This window comes from Apteryx mantelli, chromosome 23 (assembly GCF_036417845.1).
Source record: "Apteryx mantelli isolate bAptMan1 chromosome 23, bAptMan1.hap1, whole genome shotgun sequence".
In the NCBI taxonomy this organism is placed as follows: domain Eukaryota; kingdom Metazoa; phylum Chordata; class Aves; order Apterygiformes; family Apterygidae; genus Apteryx; species Apteryx mantelli.
In genome coordinates, this window is record NC_090000.1 from 4,462,234 (window position 1) to 4,481,531 (window position 19,298).

The 19,298-nt window shown below is 44.5% G+C and overlaps 1 long non-coding RNA gene across 6 annotated transcripts in view; it reads right to left on the reverse strand.

Annotated features, from left to right (window-relative positions):
* LOC106490235 (uncharacterized) overlaps nt 1–19,298 on the reverse strand; it is a 260,943-nt gene that overhangs the window by 178,238 nt on the left and 63,407 nt on the right. For 4 of the 6 annotated variants that reach the window (XR_010886279.1, XR_010886281.1, XR_010886277.1 and 1 more), the window contains 2 exons: nt 18,038–18,741; nt 5,358–6,922 (listed from right to left, as the gene is read on the reverse strand). This is a non-coding gene — a long non-coding RNA (uncharacterized lncRNA). Of the gene's footprint in view, nt 1–5,357; nt 6,923–18,037; nt 18,742–19,298 lie in introns of those variants that run through there. The other 2 variants (XR_010886280.1, XR_010886282.1) reach the window with 2 other exon arrangements.

The following is a 19,298-nucleotide window of genomic DNA, read 5'->3' on the forward strand; positions in this document are numbered from 1 at the left end:
GAGACAGTTATTCCTGCTAGCGGCTGAGGGTAGAAATGTGGCCTCCTCCAGGCAGGACACCTCTGCCTGCTTCTGCCATCGTCTTTGGCCAAATTCTGCTCTCTGCTGCTCTACATCTGGCCTCCTGGAGGATCCCCATGTTACACTCAGTGGAAGAGAACCTGCGCTTCTTGCATTGACAGTCATATTCAAACACAGTCTGTGGAAAAAAACCAAACTTTCTCTGTTTTTTTGTTCTTAACTTGGCATACATCATATTAAGGGGCTTTAAGAATTTCCCTGTTGTGAGAACTCCCTAACTGATTGTATCAATGGTATCACCCTACCCTTCAGCTTTCCAGTGAGCCTCATTTATTATCAATGTCTGCTTCAGCTTGTGATCTTTCAGGTGTTAATCCAAAGTCTATCATGTAAGTTCAATTGGGAAACAGGACAGACAGCAGGGTGTATTGTTATATACAGTTACAATGGATATTTTACTGCTTCCCAAGTAATTTAGAGATGGGTATGCACCAATGCTGAATAGGAGTAATAACCAGTTACCTGACATAAGAGCTAATATGGATGAAAATACCGCTTTAAATAAGCAGATCTGCTTTTGTGATAATAGATAATTTAGATAAGATCGGCTCAACTTTCAAATGGTATCTGTTTCATATGAAGCAAGCCTCTGAATATGTCATTAAAGAAGAATAGAAACCCAACAGTTATTTGAGGTGGAGAATTTAACAAGAATCTTCAGCTGGCATGAACATCTACCATTACGTTTTCAGAGCAGTTTCAGCTAATGTAAGTAACAGACAGCGGGGACAAAAATAAGCTTTTAGCCCTTACAAGAATTTCTTTTGAGCTGTTTGACACATTAATCACACAGAGACACGTACAGAAATAACCCAAAGTCCTGGTGACCAGCATAAGAAATGCCCAGTGCTGGTTAGCATAGGGAATGCTTCAGGGCGGCCTCCCAGGACTCTTCCTGGGAGTGAAGAGGACAGTTATGGTCACTGAGGATCTGGGCCACGGATTTCTCATATAGACCCTGCACTGTTGTATGTGCAAACCTTCTATTTGCTCAATTGATTCATGAGCTTCTAAAGTCAGATGATGAGAAGAAAAAGTGCCTAAAATGGTGAAATGCAGGGAACTATCACTTTGACGAGCCTTCATTGAGTCTTGTACTGTGGTTCAAACTATCCTGTAATTTCAGTGCTGCTCCTGACGCAGAATGAAGGACTATGTGTAAACTGCCCTTTACTTCTAAGTCTTTATTCTTATTATTGTTCTTTTAGCATTCCAATCATACATGGATCTTTTGGGGACAAAAGCCAGACATGCTGCGTGGCAGAATGGGGTTTGAAAAATGACTGATTTTTAGCAAGGATTAAAAATGGTTTTGCTTTAGACTGGAATTGCTAAAGGGAGGAGATAAAATTTATTCCTATGCCAAAAGCCCCACGGAGGACTTTGCAACATTTCAATTCTGTCCATGCCCTCTTTTAACATTATGCTTTGCTTAGGAGTAACTGTGACCTATGTCATGTAAAGCATAAACTAGAAAAGAAATTCAATGTGTATGTCTGTGCGGGGAGAAAAAATGACAACTATTATGAAAATCCATCATATATCAAATTAATCTTCTAGAGGCACCAATCAGAGAAAGTCTCGTGAATACTCCAAAAATTTGTTCTTGTCTTGAAAACAAACTTCTTATTTTACATGAAGGAATCAGCAACTTCTGGGAAATAGATTAAACCTGGTTCCAAACTTCCTCTTGATATGGATAAAAAATATCTAGTAGAATGGGCTTGACTAATCTCAGTAGAAGCAAGGCCTCCTGCTGATGAGTTCTGGGTTTAAGGTTTTACATATGATTTTTACTGTCTCTGGATCAAAATTATTCCTGGTGCAATTCTGTCAGTAACACCAGAATCAGATCAAGAGAGAATTTGTCCCATTGTACGTGTGGCTTTTACATCAACCTATGTCCATTTATTAGGATAGAAGCAAGACTCTGACAGTAGCGGATATAGAGAAAAATCCAGATCTCAGAAATAAAGAACACATAAGAAGAAAAAATGGGCATATCTAAGTACTCATTCTTTTAACCATCTATTCTTTTGCTTTTGTTTTATCAGGAAAATAGAGTTTGGGTTTATAGATGAAATACAGACTACCAACAACGTTGAAGATTTCAAGAATTAATTGCCTAGTTAGTTGGGGGGGGCGGGCGAGGGGAGTCACTAGAAAGCCTGTTACCAGTGTCTTCTCTTTTAGCAGGAGGCAGGCGATAACTTTGTCCATACAAAAAGATATTTGAGTCCTTGAGATGTAAAAAGTCAGGGCAGACTGCTACCAAACTCAGAAGATATGGTCCCTAACGGGAACTCCTCCCACCCGCAAAGCCTCCGAGCTTTACTCTGCCAGAACGGTTTGGACTGCAGGGCAAGCGTTACGCCCACGGAGCTCCGCAGGAGAGCAGAGCTGGAGCCAGTGAAGTGCAAGGGAGCCTAATACCCAATCTCGGTTAATACCTCACACGACAAAACCCTGCCTTATTTTTCAGCTACCATTTAGCCAGCGTATTCCCTGATTGCGTGTGCTTCTCCCAGCTTCACCTTGTCCTTGTTACGTTTCTCTACGAGGAGGTCTGGCTCTCATTCTACCTGCAAGGCAAAGTTTAATGACAGAGGGAATGTGTGTGGAGTCAGTGAGGGTTTTACCACGATCCATAATTGTCTCATTCAGGTTAATGGCCAATGTGCGTTCACACAGGAACTCTTTTTTTGCAGAATCATAACCTCGGGTACCACCCACATAACAGGAGCTAACTGGCACTGTAAATGCATCGGACCTGGGTCACACTTTGGGTCAGTTCCCAGGGCCTCACTCAAGCCTAAGCCCAAGCTCAAGTTCAGATGCTGAAGGCAGCGTAGCTAGGCCGATACACTCACACCTCCTGCAGAGGTAGAGTCGCAGAGGACGTGAGCCCCCATCCCGTCCCTGAACTTCTAGGTGTGGAGAGTAAATTTCTTTGTCCCAAGCCTCAAGCTAAAGAACCATCAAATAGTGCACGTGATGGGGGAGTTTGTGTTGAAGCGCTAGCCTAGCATGACCCCACAGATGCAAGACAGTAGCTTCCCTGACTAGGATGTAAAGTCCTTATAGGTGTAAAAGCTACTCAAGTTGTCAGGTGTAGCTCATGCAGCTTTGAACGTTATAAACTGCTCTATGGAGTGAGGTAATGCTGGGTAGAGTCAACAAGTTACAGTGCGTTGCACTAAGAGCTACTGAAGGGGCTGCTTAGCCCTCCACCGCCGTATTAGCTATACTCGAGGTTTCCTGATAGGCACAGAGGGAGAAGGCTGCAAAGGAAACATTTTAAAACGAAGGATGCATTAGACAAGTGATTGCAGGCACGGTGATTTATAGCTGCAGTAATGGACTGGAGCTCAGAAAACTGAAATCCAATTATCAACTCTGCCATCTCAGGCAAAACGCTTAAGCCAAACTTTCTCATTGGGGCTTTTAGGCTACGTCCGACTCCCAGAGGGGCTAAGCACCTCCCTATCCCAGGAGCTCTGCACAGCATAACAGGTCCCCAGCCTGAGAAGCAAACCCTCTGTGTTCAAAGCCAGCCTGCACTCACCTTCCCCCCCCCCACCACCACCAAAAAACAAACCAACTCGAATCAAAGGATACTTGATTCTACCATCCTTGATCTATTTTTTGAAAAGTTGGGTTGAAAATTAGAAGTCTTCCTCTGTGCTATCAGGAAAATTAAGTTGTGGAAAAGGAGGACACAGAGGTTAAGGATCCAGAAAATACGGGATTTAATGCTCTGCATGTGGATTTCCCCTCATGTGAATAAGAGACAGGAACATGTCTATACCCACCTCACAAAGACACTTGTGAGAGTTAATTCGGTTCTGTGCATGAAGCGCCTTGAGATCCACGGATGGAACGTGCTGCAGACGTGATGCACTACTAAATAACGAGGTACAATCATATATGAATAAAACACTCACATATATTGCTCCATATGTTTTATAACATTAAGCCCTGCATTGTTTTCCAACAGATAGATACATTCCAACCTGGAAAGGATTGAACACATTCCAGAATATTTTGTCCTTTTATTTCTGAAGTGAGGCGATATTTCCAACAACAGTGTTGCCTCCTTTCGTGTATTAAAACCAAAATAGGAAATAAAAAAAAAAGAAGAAAGGTTTCACACAGCATGTGCCAAAGGAACATAACTTCTCCTTGGACATCTGTCCCTGAACAACAGAGGAGACCTTGGGTTGTATATCTCAACTGAAAAGATAAATGTGGAAATGCACCTCCCCCACTGTCCCACTGCAGTTTCATGTATGGGATGAGAGAGATCCCTCATGAGAAGTGTTAGCTTAAGCTTGGGTTCTGCCACCGGAGCCTCCTTTCGCCTATGCGCAGCCCCCACTGAACTTGCACCAACTGCATATGCTCCAAGACCATCCGAGTCCTCCATGCAAGCACAACGGAAAGAGGCTTGTGCTTTGTTTTGTGGCTGGAATTTGAGAAAAAATTTCATCTTAAAACAGACAGAGAGGAAAACTTGGAGCTATTACACTTGTCTTTGCAATGTTAGTTTGTGTGCCATGATAGTAAGAAAAAAAAAAAAAAAAGTCATTTGGCACCCCAGGACTTTAGATACTTACTGAACACTTCTGTAAGTTACACCAAAACGTCATGTTTTTACTGGGTTTTGATTGCTATTTTTAACCCATCTATTCCTATATTCCAAATAGAACTGAACAACTGACATAAATACAGGCAAGCAGAATACCATTAATTCAAAATCGTGGCTTCCCTCTTTCTCCAATTATGTTTAAGTATCTTTCTAAATCCACATTATATCCCAAAACTACATCTTGGATGCGAGATCACATGAAAAAGATCAAAAGGGGACGCAGGCTAAAAGGAATTATGCCTAAGCTATATTGTTATTTCTGAATTACCTATGAAATTCAGGAGAGAGAGAAATACCGATTTTAAGAGCTTTTAATGTACTTTAGCCTTCAAGAGTGAGATGCAACACACCCTTTAAATCATCTTGCCCTGCAGGGTATCTGTGAAGTGAAAATACAACACAACAAAAGATTTGAGGGCAAATTTTGATCAATCCGTGCGTGGGGTGCTCCAAACATTAGCCCACCAACCTTCTTCCCGACGTGGTATTTTTTCCCTGGTCTTCTCCCCCCTCTCCGCTCCAGGAAGAACCCAGCCCCAGGGGGAACTAGATGCTCTAAAAGCAAGGTGATACCCCAGGGGAAAGGGGAGAAAGGGATGATCAAATGAGACAAACACAAGTAGGTAACTGATTTACAGATTCACCATTTACTGGATTCCTTGGGAATAACCAATTATATTCTTTGCAAGTTCAGACACGATACAGGCACACATGCACAGGAAAACAAAGTCCACCAATCATTTTTTGAAAGCTCTTGTCCTTTCTGGAGAAGCCGGAATCCAGGTGAGTCTCAGACTTTACACAGAAATGAGTTCATACACTGAGAGGACTCTTCCCCCGATCCTCAGCTCCTGAACGTCTGATGCTTCACAGCATTTCTTGCATAATTCATCTTAAAAGTGAAGTTACCAGCAGGGCAGTCAAGTGAGAAATATATAACGGCCTGTGATCATCGAACACAGCCTTCCAGGGAACAGAAGCCACCAGTTCAGCTTCTTGTAGTAGCCAGAGGGAGCTGTTTGGAGACTTCTCTCAGGAGCTGACTCCTCTTTGGCATATAGGACACCAAAGGGTGCCCCTTTTGTCCCATCTTCTGAAGTTATACAACAGCAAGGGTCATCAAATTTTGTTCAGCACGTTGGCCGTTTGACATGGGTAGCAATGGTCTGAGACTCAACAGCGAGAAAAAAATTCTGCCAGAGCTAATCTACTCCTTGTTTCTCAGAAGTCCAAGCCATCCTTGATCACAATATATGTGGCTGGAGACTATCCCTTACTTAAAGGACAGCATGAGAAGCACGTATTGCACAGCACAGCCTATGTTTATCCATGTATGTCTTCCCTCTCTTCCCGCCTCCCTTCCCTTTAAAGAACATACAATTTATATCCAATGCACCATTGGTCCACTCTGTTAGGACACTGCTGTAGATAGAGCTCTGTGAGCATAACACAGTGGATTGTGGATACAGGAGTCAGCAAATAAATAATTCTACAAGTGTCAGACATTTCAGTCCAGGAGATCAGAGATTCATTGACTACAGCATGAGAAGAGTTGTTAAATAAAAACAATTGCAGTACATGGTTTCAGCCTTCCATAGTCACTTTGACTACCAGGTAAATCAGAGACTGATCTTTCACCTTGAAAAATATCAATTTTTTTTTATCGGTTGTAATGCCCCCATATATCAAACACAGTTGTCAAAGCATTAGGTGAACAGCACAAAAACAAAAGAGAAAAAATGCACAACTTTCTCATGGAAGAACATTCTTTTGTAATTACGTCCAAGGGTACATAAGAGGGTCCCCTAGCATGTCAGCAACCTTATTCACAGCCTGCAGAGTCCCACAGACAAAGAGTGTATGCTACTGAGTACAGCAGTCCTGTAAACCAGGAGACATGAATTCTTGCTTTGCTAATGACGAACTGTGTTTCCTAGGGCAAACCACCACACCCTTGGGTGCTTTTTCTTCTCATAATCTCTCTGTCTACTTTATATAATCAGTCTCCAACTCTTCTGAGCAAGGAAAGGCTCTTTTTATGTACTAGGGACACCACTATTTTAGGCACTGCAGAATTTCAGGATGACCCTGTAAGTTCCACCTTAACACACACAAAAAATAATTACAAACCATAGTGTCTTACCCCACAGCATTACTTGTCTGGGTAGTCCGTGGAGTCAATATGCACCATAACTGTAACACAGGAGTAAAGTTCAGTTTGGGCCCAGAGTAAAAGCAAGAACTAGCGCTGTATCTAAAAGACTGATGTACCTCCCATTCCACTATTTAAAGGGTGAGCTGCATAGTGACATTTACTTAAAACAGTGGATGTTTAACTGGCTGAGAAAGGCAATTTTTCAGACATTCCTTTGTTTAGCAGAGGAAAAAGTAACCTTGAATATATCAAATATAGAGACAGCAAATTAGAGCTTGTAAATGCATCACATGAACTTGCATATACGTGTAGATCAAGGAAGTATAATGAGATATTTTGAATAATATAATGAGATATTCTGAATAATATTTGATGCACCTAATTACTGAGAACATGCCTAACAGATTTTTCCAGTAGCAGCATCGATGCCCTGCAGGTACTTGTCCAGGCAGCCCATTGCCCTGCATAGCATCTGTAGATTGCCAACCTGGATTGTGCTCGTGATCACACGTAGTCTCTGATTCTTGCTAAAAATTCATGCATCTAGAGGAAAAAGTGTTTGCCCATGACCCTAGGTGGCATTCTAGTTATAGCCGTCCTACTGAAGACCTAAAACAACATCACTCACAAGAATGCTGTTGTGGCTAGTTTATACCGTTGGCAAATGAGATCAGGCTCTGGCCTTGAAATTAGAGTCCACATTAAAGCAGAGGTCCCAGACCTCTCCTAGATTCTGCCACATGCTTCTCAACGTTGAGAAAAGCATAAAACAGGCAATCTAGGCCCCCAATTAACTCTATAAAAAGATCTCAGACTCCAACATTCATTCAAGTACAAATCAAAATGAATCAGCTCTGTCACAATCAACCCAGGAATGGATCCCAGCCTGATAATTTCATCTTTTTAATGGATCATTTATAGTAGATCTGTTTTTTCTGAAGCTGTGATTTTTTTCCTCTGTTATTGACTAATACTGAAAATTCCAGCTGTATATATTTCACTTCCTCAAATTACCTAATCACTTTATGCAGAAAAGATTATCTTGAAAAACAGCCTAATTAAATGTGCACATATTTGTAACCTTTTGTGTTATTGTATCAGGTGGTGAAGCAGTAGCAACACTGGAAAATGTGGGATCTTTGGGAAATGTAGCATATTATTAGATTTGATGAGATCCATTTTCTTGATGGCTTCTGAAAGATCTTTGTGCTAATTAGCTAAGAATACCACTGAATTATTTAATTATCTCTACTTTTGTGCAATAAAATATGTTGTCATATCACACACACTATCTTGCTGTTGCTGTTCATACTTAATGATGCCTTTATAGTTAGCGATTTCCTTTGTTCTCCCCCTGTAAGTGGTTTTTGGTGGTGCTGAAAAAGAGGGGGAGCAGAGAGGGCAGGGAAAGGAAAAATATCTGTTTTAAAATAAAATTTTATATGTGGGAAAATCTTTACATGAGTCTACCTCTAGCTCCAGTTCCCTATGCAATATGTGCAATGCATTTCAGTGCAACAACAGACCCACATACTTCTTGCTAATGCAACGAGGAGTGCTTTCCAAAGAAAGAGGAAAGAGACAAACTATCGCTGCAAAAAAATTTTAAATCAGCAAGGAATGTTTTTTAACAAGGAAGAGGTAAATTATGATAATTACTCTGACTGGTAGGGTCCTTAAGCATTACTAATTAGCATTTATTGCCTGGATTATTGAAACAATGTGTGTGTTCCCAAGAGTGAAGAAGAACTGGGATGCTCTTTCCTTCTGAGCCCTGGGAAAAAGGCAGGGCAGCAGGAATGCGGTACAGTTGGCAGAGGGGCTCTTCTTCCAAGCACTGCGAACCCCAGTTTGCTGCCGAGCGGCACAGTAGCACTGGGAAACTCGTGCTTTTTGTGAGCCCACATTTAAAACTTCAAGTTTATGTCTGCATTCCACCTTACTTGCAAGAAAAGGGAATACAAACAAAATTAGGGCAGCACAAAAGGAGAGTGGCCATTAAAACAGTCAAAATCATTTGGCAATTAAGTTAGAGCTGCAGTCTAACATTTACCTCATACCCTGTATAGTGCAACGCTTTCTATTATTATTGGGGTTGGGCACAAACATAGTATGAATAAACATCTCATCACTTTAAAGTACTGAGGTACGGTCAAAGACTTCCTCACAGTGAAATGAAAGAGTTAACAAAACCAACCAAAAAGATTTTATGCCATTTTCCACTGGCATTTTGACTAGGTTGATATGACTTTGTAAAGAGGCTGCAAAGCAATTCAATTTCAACTTAAGTTGCATTTTAACATCAAGGATTTAGAATATGAATGAAGTTTTGAATTAGAAATCAATTAGAAATTAATCAATCATCTAATCAGCACTAGCCACTACATAGCATCTCAACTATAGTTTGGAATCTGGCCCAATAAATCCTTAAGTACCTTGGAAATGATTCAGGAGAGAAAAACAGTAAAAGTATTCTCCATTTTAGAGCTACAGTACTAGGCAACTTTTGGTACTATTAAAACCCTTGAAATAAAAGAGCAACAATGGAAAACTGCAGAATGCCTGTGGACCTTTCTACCTTTTACTGCCACCAAACCCCATTCCTTTCAACTTGGGTAAGCAAGTTCCAGCAAAGCTGCAACGAGGTCAAAGTCACAGAGCTAAGTGGTACAGTTGCCGCTTAGACAAAACTCCTAAATGCAAGAGTTCTCAAAATTTGCATTATCTATCTTAAATGCAATACTCAAAAAAAAAAAAAGCCTCCATTTATTTTCTCCCTTTTTAAAATATTTGCATTACATATTGCACAGCTTACTTGGGAGTGTGTTATATTAAATTTCACAAGACTGTAATAGATATACTTTTAATTGAAACTAGTCCTAGTCTGGCATTTTTTTAGTGCTGAAGATCTTCATCCCTCACTAAAATAAGCCTGACTTACATATTCTATTTTGTAATTCAATTCACGCCCAACGTGTATTTTCTCTGCCATTTTCCTCCCAGCATATGAAATTGTTTTTGTCATAGTTTCCTTTAATTCCAGTGAAAATGTACAGCTATACAAACTGATGAAATTATCATTGAAGGAACCATATAAAGCAAAGGCAAGAAAGCCTTATAGATTAAAAAAGAGAGCAAAAAAACCCAAACAACAACAACAAAAAACAAAAATAAAATCCAAACCCCATACCCTTTCTTTTGTCTGCAGAGGGTAAAAATGTCGCAGGAGAAGGTTTGGATTGATTTTCATTTGTTTACCAAGAAATTATCCTAACTGGATATTTATAACGTAATTAAGTTTCAATAACACTGGCATTTCTTCAGCTCCCACAGACAAGCCCAGCTCAGAAACCCCATTGAACCTGCATGCCCCGTGCACTGAATTACCGAGCCCGGGCTGGCAGGCTGCGGCGGGGGGGATGGGGAGAAAACGCATGATATTTCAGTTATTATTGCTTCTTTCTCCTGCGAGAATCTTGCCTTTTCCAGCAGAAAAGGCGGGGAGGGGGGGGGGGTGCCCAGTTCTGGTCTCCCTCCCCGTGTTCGTGCCCGCCGCGCTCCGTGTCAATAAGGCCTCCCTTGTCTCGGCGGCGCTACCCCTTTAAAACGACAGCGCCGCTAATTGATGTGTCTGGGCGAGTCTAGACTGGTAGCGATTGAACCAACCACCAATTATGTTCTTCACCGCGCTGAAGTTCAGGGATGTGCCTGCGGCGGGGCGGGCGGCGGGACCTGCCGCCGCCGCAGCGGGCCGAGCCCCCGCCGGCCGCCCCCCGCCGCCGCCGCCGCCGCGCCGGGCAGGGGAGGGGAGGGGAGGGAAGGGGGGGAGCCCCCCTCCGCGCCCCCTTTTTTTTGGGGGGGGGGGAGCCCCCCTCCGCGCCCCTTTTGGGGAGGAGGGGAGGGGGGGGCAGCCCCCCTCCGCGGCCGCGCTCCCGCAGTGCGGGCCGGGCGCCGCCGCGGTGCCCGAGCCCCGCGCTCACGCCGCGGCCGGGGTCCTGCGGGGCCGCGGCTCGGCGCCCCTTCCCGCCCCTTGCTGCGGCCGGAAAACCGGGAGCAACAGCGGCCTGAGGAGCGAAAGCTATTTCTCTTTTCTTTTTTTTTTTTAAGTGTATCTCTTACGGGAAGATAACAGCGGCACTGGGCAGCACAAAGGTGGCTTGTTTGCAGCACGTTATATTTTTGATTTAGAATGCCAGACAGGTAATGGAAAATAAATTTAACGCAGAATAAGCTTTTCATCTTTGAAATTAGAAGACGTGCAGGATAATTTACAAATGCAGAAGCAGAATGCTTGTTGGCATTTTTTTTTCACGGAGGTAAAATAGTCAGTGAAATTACAGTGTCAATAGGAAGGAAAAAAGCAAGCCTTTTCCAGTTCAATGACTATTAAACAACGAGAACCATGAAACACAGCCTAAGCTATTAAATACCAAAATGTTACACCATCAATTAATTTTTGGTGCATTGTGTCTTAAGTTAAAGCATTTTCATTCAAATATCAAACAGTAATTCGGTGCCATAACAAGGTACAGTAACTTCAATATAAATTGCCTTGCAGAACAGAGATAAGAAATACAGTTGCAACCATAATTAATTTTACAGCAGTATAAAAAATCTAATAAAGAAAAACAGCAGCAGGAAACATTTTTAACATTTCTGATTTGTCATTTACATAAAGTTTTGATTGAAAAAAACAGGAAAGTTTTAAGCTCCAAAATAGGACTAAAACAAAACTTCAGCATTTGCTCATTATTTCTTTTTAGCAATTTTGAACCATTGGTACATGTAACCATTTTATTCTTTAGTTCTTGATCTAACAATCAATAAGATCCAACCCATCTCCTGGCTTTTTCAGTCTTTTTTTTTTTTTTTTTTTGTCCATAGAGCACATTTCTAAGATTAATCGTTCAGTTTTAAACTTGGAAGCATGAGGCATGCTGGGATTTCAGCTGAGGTCAAGCACCAATGTACCGAGCTGTTACTGTTACGCTCTCAGGGTACTCTGTGTTGCTCTCAAGAAGAAAAAAAAAAAAGAGAGAGAGATGCTATACGCACTGGCCTGCAGCAAGGCAAATCTCTCTCGCTCAGTATGGAAACACAGGCATGTATATTATTATACCTACATATGTAAATATATATACATAGCTAGGGTTTTATTTACCTATATACATATTCATACACACGTATCATCCATATGTGTATCTATACACACACCTCGATAGCTATATTTACATGCATCCATATCGTGTATATCTTATCTACACGCGCATATATAATAATCACTATATGTGTACACACATACACCCCCATATCTGTATCAGCTGTAAAATTATCTCTCTTGAATATATACACACACACACAAAATCTGTCATACAAACGCTAGTTTTAATTTGAGATGAGATTTTTAAAGGTAAATGGCCATAACCACCGCCCTACTGTTAGCTGATCAACCCTAAGGAGGAGAGAGACACTTTTTTCCCTTAAAAGGTCTACTAAACACTATTGTATGTGTGTGTATATGCCTATATATATACACACACATGCACACACACACATATACATATATAGGATATATTTATAAAATAAAATAAAGATGTCAAAGCACAACTCACAGCTCCCAAGAGCCTAACCCGTGGATTTAAAAGCTAAACATCACAAGTTAGGGTCTCAGGGATTGAGAGGGGCGCAACAAACTATTTCTTGCAAAAACAGGGATCAAAAAAAAAAGATAAAAAGGAGAAAGAGGAAAAGAATAGCAGGCAAGTTCAATTCATGGCTCAAGATTATAAAACAGGACACACAGGTGGAAGGAAAGAGCTTCTCTAAGGACCCTCTGTTGAGAGAATACATTCCATTTTTAATCGTTTACACAAAAATGACAAGGCGCGGCAGGTTCCTTACAGCTTCCAACAAGGTCGCTTGCGACAAATACATGAAAAGTCTCCGCATTTAAATAACGAAGAGGAAGAAAGAAAGGGAAGTTTGGGGCAGTGACGGAATTATTTTCATTGTTTCAACGAAAAGGAATGCAGAAATAAGAGCAGGAATATGCAGGCTCTCCCTCCAGCCGCCTGGCACAAAGCATGCAGCAGCATAAAGGCGCTGCCTCCCCGCCCCCTCCGCCAGCCCCGCGGCCGGCAGGGATGGAGAAAAACCCCGAGTTGCAAGAAAATCAGGTAGAAACTCACCATTTGGAAGCGGGGGAGGCTCCAGTCTTCAGCGCCAAGAGCAGGGGGGAAAAGCCCGGCGGTGGGGAGGCGGGGGCGGGCGGGCCCCCGGGCGGGCTGGGGCCGGGGCCGGGGCCGGGCAGGGGCAGGGGCAAGGGCAGGGGCAGTGCCCGGACCAGGCTGGGCGCCCGGCGGGTTTTGACACCCGAGCGAGCGGGCGCGGGCGAGCGAGCGAGTGCGAGCGTGCGGTGTGCGCAAGCCGGGGGAGGGAGGCGAGGGTGGGTGTGTGCAGCTGGGCAAGCCGCTTGCATTTTTAAAACATCTTTTTTTTTTTTTTTTAAGGGAATATATCAAGGAAAAGAAAAGGGGGAAAAGGAAAAGGAACCGAATTCCTCCGCAGCTCCTCGCCTGCCGCCCTCCTCCCTCCGACCAACGCTGCTATTATTATTATTATTATTATTGTTATTAAGAGACGGGGCTGGGGGTTTTGCGAGCTGCGGCCCGCTCCCAACTCCTGCATCAGCTGGAGCCAAGGCCAGCCCGATGCCAGAGCGAGCCCCGGACTGTCAGCGGCGAGGGCGGGCGCGGGCAGCGCCGCCGCCGCCGCCCTCCCCTGCCCGCCGCGGGCCGGCGTCGCACGGGAAAACCTGGAGGAAAAACCCGCTTCCCCGCGAGAGGAGGGTCCCCAGCACCGTGCGCGCACACACCACACACACACACACACACACACACACACACACACACACACACAAAAGGGACTCCATCCTGCACCGACTCCTCTCCAAGCACCTTGTGCAACCCCAGCCAATGGAAATTTACGCCGGCCATAACCGAGAGCAGGATTTCGTCCCCAGCTTGCCACCTCCTTCTCCGCTCTTCTCCCCTTCCCTCCCTCCCTTTCCTCTCTCTTCCTCCCTCTCTCTCTCCCCCCCCCCAAATAAATAATATGGATCTGTACCCTCCACCCATCTCTGGAACCGCTTTAGGCCCAGCGGCACAAGCGGGGAGAAGCCGAAACGTACCGGAGGGCCCCGAGTTGAAAAATGCAAAATATCCGCCGCTCGTCGCCCGGCGCTGCCGAAAGCAGGTCCCCCCCCGACCCCGGCCCCGGCCCCGGCCCCGGCCCCGGCGCGGCCGCCCGGCTCCGCGGGCCAGCCCGGCTCCGCGCTCCCGGCGCTCCCCGCCACCGCACGGCTGGGGGCAGCCGTAACAGGCACCATTACCAAATCATCATCATTCACTCCGTCCTTTTCTCACCTCAGGAGTCTGAGCCCATTCACCAAAGTCCTTCCTCGTCCAGGATCTCAAATCTTTTTTTTTTTTTTCCTCCTTCTGGATCAGCCAGTCCCGACATCATTAAACTATAGTCCTCCTCTTCCTCCTCCTTCCTTCTCCCCCTCTCTGTCTCCCCCCCCTCTTTTTTTTATTTCAAAAAGGGGGAGTGGGGGGTGGTTGGGGGGGGAGTAGACATAGCTGCATGAAGTGGCTGCCTTTTAGAAAGCACATTTAATCTTTACTGGCTCCCCTAGGCTTCGATGAAGTAGAAGGGAAAGGAGAGGAGAGGGGGAAAGAAAAAATACAGGCAAGGGAGGCTGTTGAGGGACAGCAAGCATCAGGCTCAAATCAACGACCAGATGAAAATGTACTAGACCACACTGCCCCCTCTCTTCCTCTCGCTCTGTCTCCGTCTCTCTCACACACTCTCACTCCTGGAAAGCTTCAGTGTCTGGTTACAGACTCTTTTGGATCCTTCCCCCCCTCCCCACCCTCGCCCTTTGCCAACTATCCTAGAGATTCCTTGCATGCCTACTTAAATCTTTAACAGAATAAGGACCCGGCTCCCCCCGCCGCCGCCAGCCTCGCACACACACCAGCCCCAGCCACCCCTCCCCAATAATCTTTTAAGCTCCAGGGAGAAACCCGCCGCCGCGGCCGCCAGCGCATCCCCGGCGCGGGCTGCCCCGGGCCCGGCCCCGCGCCGCCGCCGCCCGCCCGCCCGCCCGCCGCGGGGACACGCAGCGCCCGGCGCCCCCTCGGCCCCCCGCCACCTTCCCCCGGCGGGGTGGGGGGCAGCGGAGGGGCTGCAGCCCTTCGCCTAGCATCGCTCCGGCTGGAGCTGGGGTTTAAAACAATAAAATCCGCCGCTGCTATCTCGCCTCCCCCCCCCCCGCCGCCCCCCCGCCACCCGGCAGCCCGCAGCCGCCCGTGGAAATCGCACGCCCCGCGTCTGCATGGAGGCAGGCAGCCCGCCTGGCTCATGCCCGCGATGACTTTAGAGCTGACAATCTCTTCGCCGCGACCCCCCCAGCCCTCCACACCCACCCCTCTGTTCAATGGCAGCACTGCTGCCTCTCACACCAGACTATATTTGCAATATGTGCTAATTTACCAGCTATATGCCCTTGGATTTTAAAATGAACTCATCAGTCAATGTTTCTAGTACCGATGCTGCCTCTCTCTGCCTCACACACACCCTCCGCTGCAGACATGTTACTCATTCTCCAAGCATTTCCTCTCCGAATGTCCGTCAGACGCATATACACTTCATTGATCAAACCAAATCCCTTGATAACAATAAATAATAATACAGACAGTTAACATCAGCGGGGGGGGGGGGGGGGGAGACAAAGATGACGACTAAATCTGCATTGTGCATTAAGAGGCTGGTCCCTGCCTTTTCCAGAGATGCGCTGCACAATGCGGAGCGCAGGTATGCCCCAGAAGACACTGCACAGCGAGCCATCTGTGGGGCCTTACCTGAGACTCCGCATTTGTCGGAGCTATGGGGCAGGGGGCTCCTCGGTAATGCCGAGACCTGGCTCTACACGGGCTGCAAAAGGCGCTGGGGGGAACAGAAGGTGCTACTCACTCTCAAGGAGAGAAAGCACCTAACACCAAACACAGAAATAAATAAATAAGGCGGTTTCTTTGTTACACTGCACATTGCGCAGATGCTCTAGGACTATGGCGTTAAAGGTATTTGGGTACCAAAGATCTCGATAGGTGCATACTGGGATATTCAAAACACCTACTTAGCTCCCACTGAAATCACTTTCCTTTGTATTGAAGGCAGACAGCATCTATGCAAGAAACCAGGTTAGGTTAGGAAGGCAGTCTGTTAAATATACCTCTGTTACACGTGCCAGGTATTTCAAGGGCTTTGGTTTCAGGGTTTTTGTGGCTTTATTTTCTAGTTTTCTGGGGCTGAAATGGGGGAGGGAGGAGAAGCTGCCTCTTAGGATTTGGGCTAGTTAGATGCCTTGTGTGGGTCTGGCAAAGAGAAAGCGAGTGCAGTGTAAGAGTTCGGGAAGTTGGGGAGGGTGGGGCTATCTAGAAATCCTTGACTCACTGGGGTAACTCCCTGAACACAGGAATCAAACTATTACTCAAAGCAAGCTACATTTTACCAGCAGCAGCCTTAGAATGAAATTCTGCTGCATGCCCACAGAGTTTGAAACAACAAGAATAAACATATGGAAATAAATATACAATCCATAATTAAATTATTGGGTGCAATGCAGAAATCCCTGGGTGACAGAGGTGGCTGGATTATGCAATGAAGTCAGTCTGGGAATCCAAGGATACAAATTTTCTCAATTTATACCAACATAATCCTGATTGGCATCAGCCTAGATAGGGGAAGAATCAAACCCTATGTACCGAAGGATCTAATCTTTGGGAAAAGTAGACTGGATTAGAGAGACTGTATCTGCCATCCATCCTTTGACTCCTCATGCAGATTCCCTCCTCAGCACCACAGCAATGTGCAAGATTTTGTCATCACACAGAACAATTTACATTGTTTTTCTCATGTTCCCCTATCTTCCTTCCCCCCCAAATGTTTGATTTTTTTTTTTAAGTTTTGCTGCAAACACATCATTTCTTTATACAATTTAACCAAGTCTTTGGGGGATACTTATTTCAAGCAGTTAACACCTGACCCCAATTTTTGTGGGTAATTAGTGAGCTAGATAACCACACAAAGTGGGTAATTATTTAGTACCCAAGGGTACTGTACAAGAGGGTAGAGGCTGGCAATGTTAACAAAAGCACATCTCTAATTATTGTATCTATACTGGTGATGTTTTAAGAACAGTTACTCCATCTAATGATCCGTGATAAATCAGTAAACTATTTTGCTTCCCTTAGCATATATGCCTGGTCTAATCAAGGGCAGGATGTGAGGGCAAAGCAAATTGGAGAGCCAGCTTTGGAATACGCACAGGCCCCAAGAGAAACAGGAGGTATCCACTTGGATAAGTTGGTAAGACGGGAAGCGTCTGCTCTAGAACAGCAGCAGCAGAACCTAATAGCCGTCGCAATTAACTAACAGGTTGGTTGAGACAACTTGAAAAGCCACGTAGGGAGAAGCTTGTAGAACGTGCCTCAGGGTCTACTTCTCGCTTAGGTAACGTGGCCGAGCTGGGGGATCTTTGTATACAACAATAACTCTAATCATGTTTTAACAGAGTTCAGTCTTGCTTATTGCAAATCACTTTGAAAGCTGTACAAATGAGACGTTTTGTTTTCGTGAAAGGTCAGGGCCATAATACAAGAGGGTAGCACTGCAAAAAACAAACCATTTGATGAATTTCGAGTACCTGCCATTTCCCATATTTAAGTTTCAAAAACCGCAACACTTCTCCCATGGAAAATATTAGATCCTGTGTAGATTTTTTGACAAATTTTAGAAGAGGGAAGGGATGAGAAATACTTTGAGACTAAACAATGAAGATTCAACTACATGAGTGCAAATGTTTTAGATCATCAGAACCACGGGAAAAGACGAGTTAGGCTGGAAATTGACCTGTAATCTTAAACGCAGTGGTCACGATCCGCGGACCACTGCTCGCAGCATTACAAACACACTTAGGAACGTCTTCAAACCAAGACATTACAGGCAGTGGCAAAACACTTTTCTTTTTTAATTACTTTTATGAATCATCACTAACGTCCGGTCACTTTACTTACTAGAGCTCCACTAACCTTGTTTTTCGAAGACTTGCATTTCAAAACCTAAGCATCTGCAGGCTGGCACAAAAAATAGAGGCTTTACCCTCTTTTGATCATAGCCGTATATTTACTTCAGCTTGCTCTTTTGGGATCATTCGAGCCAGGCACTACAGAAGATGACACAAATGGCAATATCACTTGGCGCTGTGGCTATCAGGATTTGGAAGTTTAAGCGAAAAAAGCTTGAGGGTTTTCTCCTGGCTTCTCATACCTCTCTTTTGGGTTTTTTTTCCAGAGAACTAAGTACAACTGAAAGATGCCTGAAAACTGTTCTGTGGTGACCAAAGGCATCTTTGCCCTGAGAACAGCAATAACGTGCATCTACAACAGTCTCTCTCACAGTAGAAGGGACCTAATCTCTGTAGTCCACTTACTCCTGAGCATGTGTGCTCATACTGCCAACGTGAACAGGTTAAGAGAAAAAAATGCAGAAGTTGGGGATCAATTCAGACTGGCTGTGATGTAGACACCTGTCCACTCTGAACTGCGCCAGAAGAACAAAGCTTCTTTCCTGTGTTACAAACCATTTAATTATCCAGCAACTTACAATGTTTGGCTGCTGCCATGCTGAGGTGAGTATAAATAAATTGGTACCCCCTTCACTAATCCTCTTAGGGACCCAGTTTGCAGGAAGAGTTCTCATAGAAATGGAGTGAGAGGAAGTTTGCAGAGAAAAGCTGGAAAACAGAAAGGAAGAATTAATTTAATCATGGGGCATAGGCTGAAAGGAAGAAGAGACCCTAGTAGCTGCGTGGTTGTAGCAGAAAGCAAAGCAAGGGCAAACTCTTCTTGTTTTTTTCTGAGACCAACTGGAATTAGCAGCTCAAAGAAACAACAACATAGGAGAGAAGGGATGCTCAGACAGAGAGGATGCTTTAGAGATTTAAGCATTAGCTATAAAATCACAAGGCCTTTTTGAGACAAGTTCGTAACCTCACTATGGACCAATCTAAGCCTTTCATCCTCCTGGGGTAGAGAAAATAAAAGGGGTGATTTTACCATACTGAGATCGTTTGTGAGAGATCTTCAAAACAGTACTGCTGTCTGAGCTGCATGGACAGCATACATTAGTATACGAGAATATATGAGAACAGTTTAAAAAATGAATAAAATGTCTGTAGTGGAGAAAAATCTATTTACAAATATGAGTGAACAATTTGAACAATGACGTGAGGAAAGGTACAAATGCATAGCGTGCGGCACATCTATGGAAAGCAAAGCTGGGCAAGGGTGG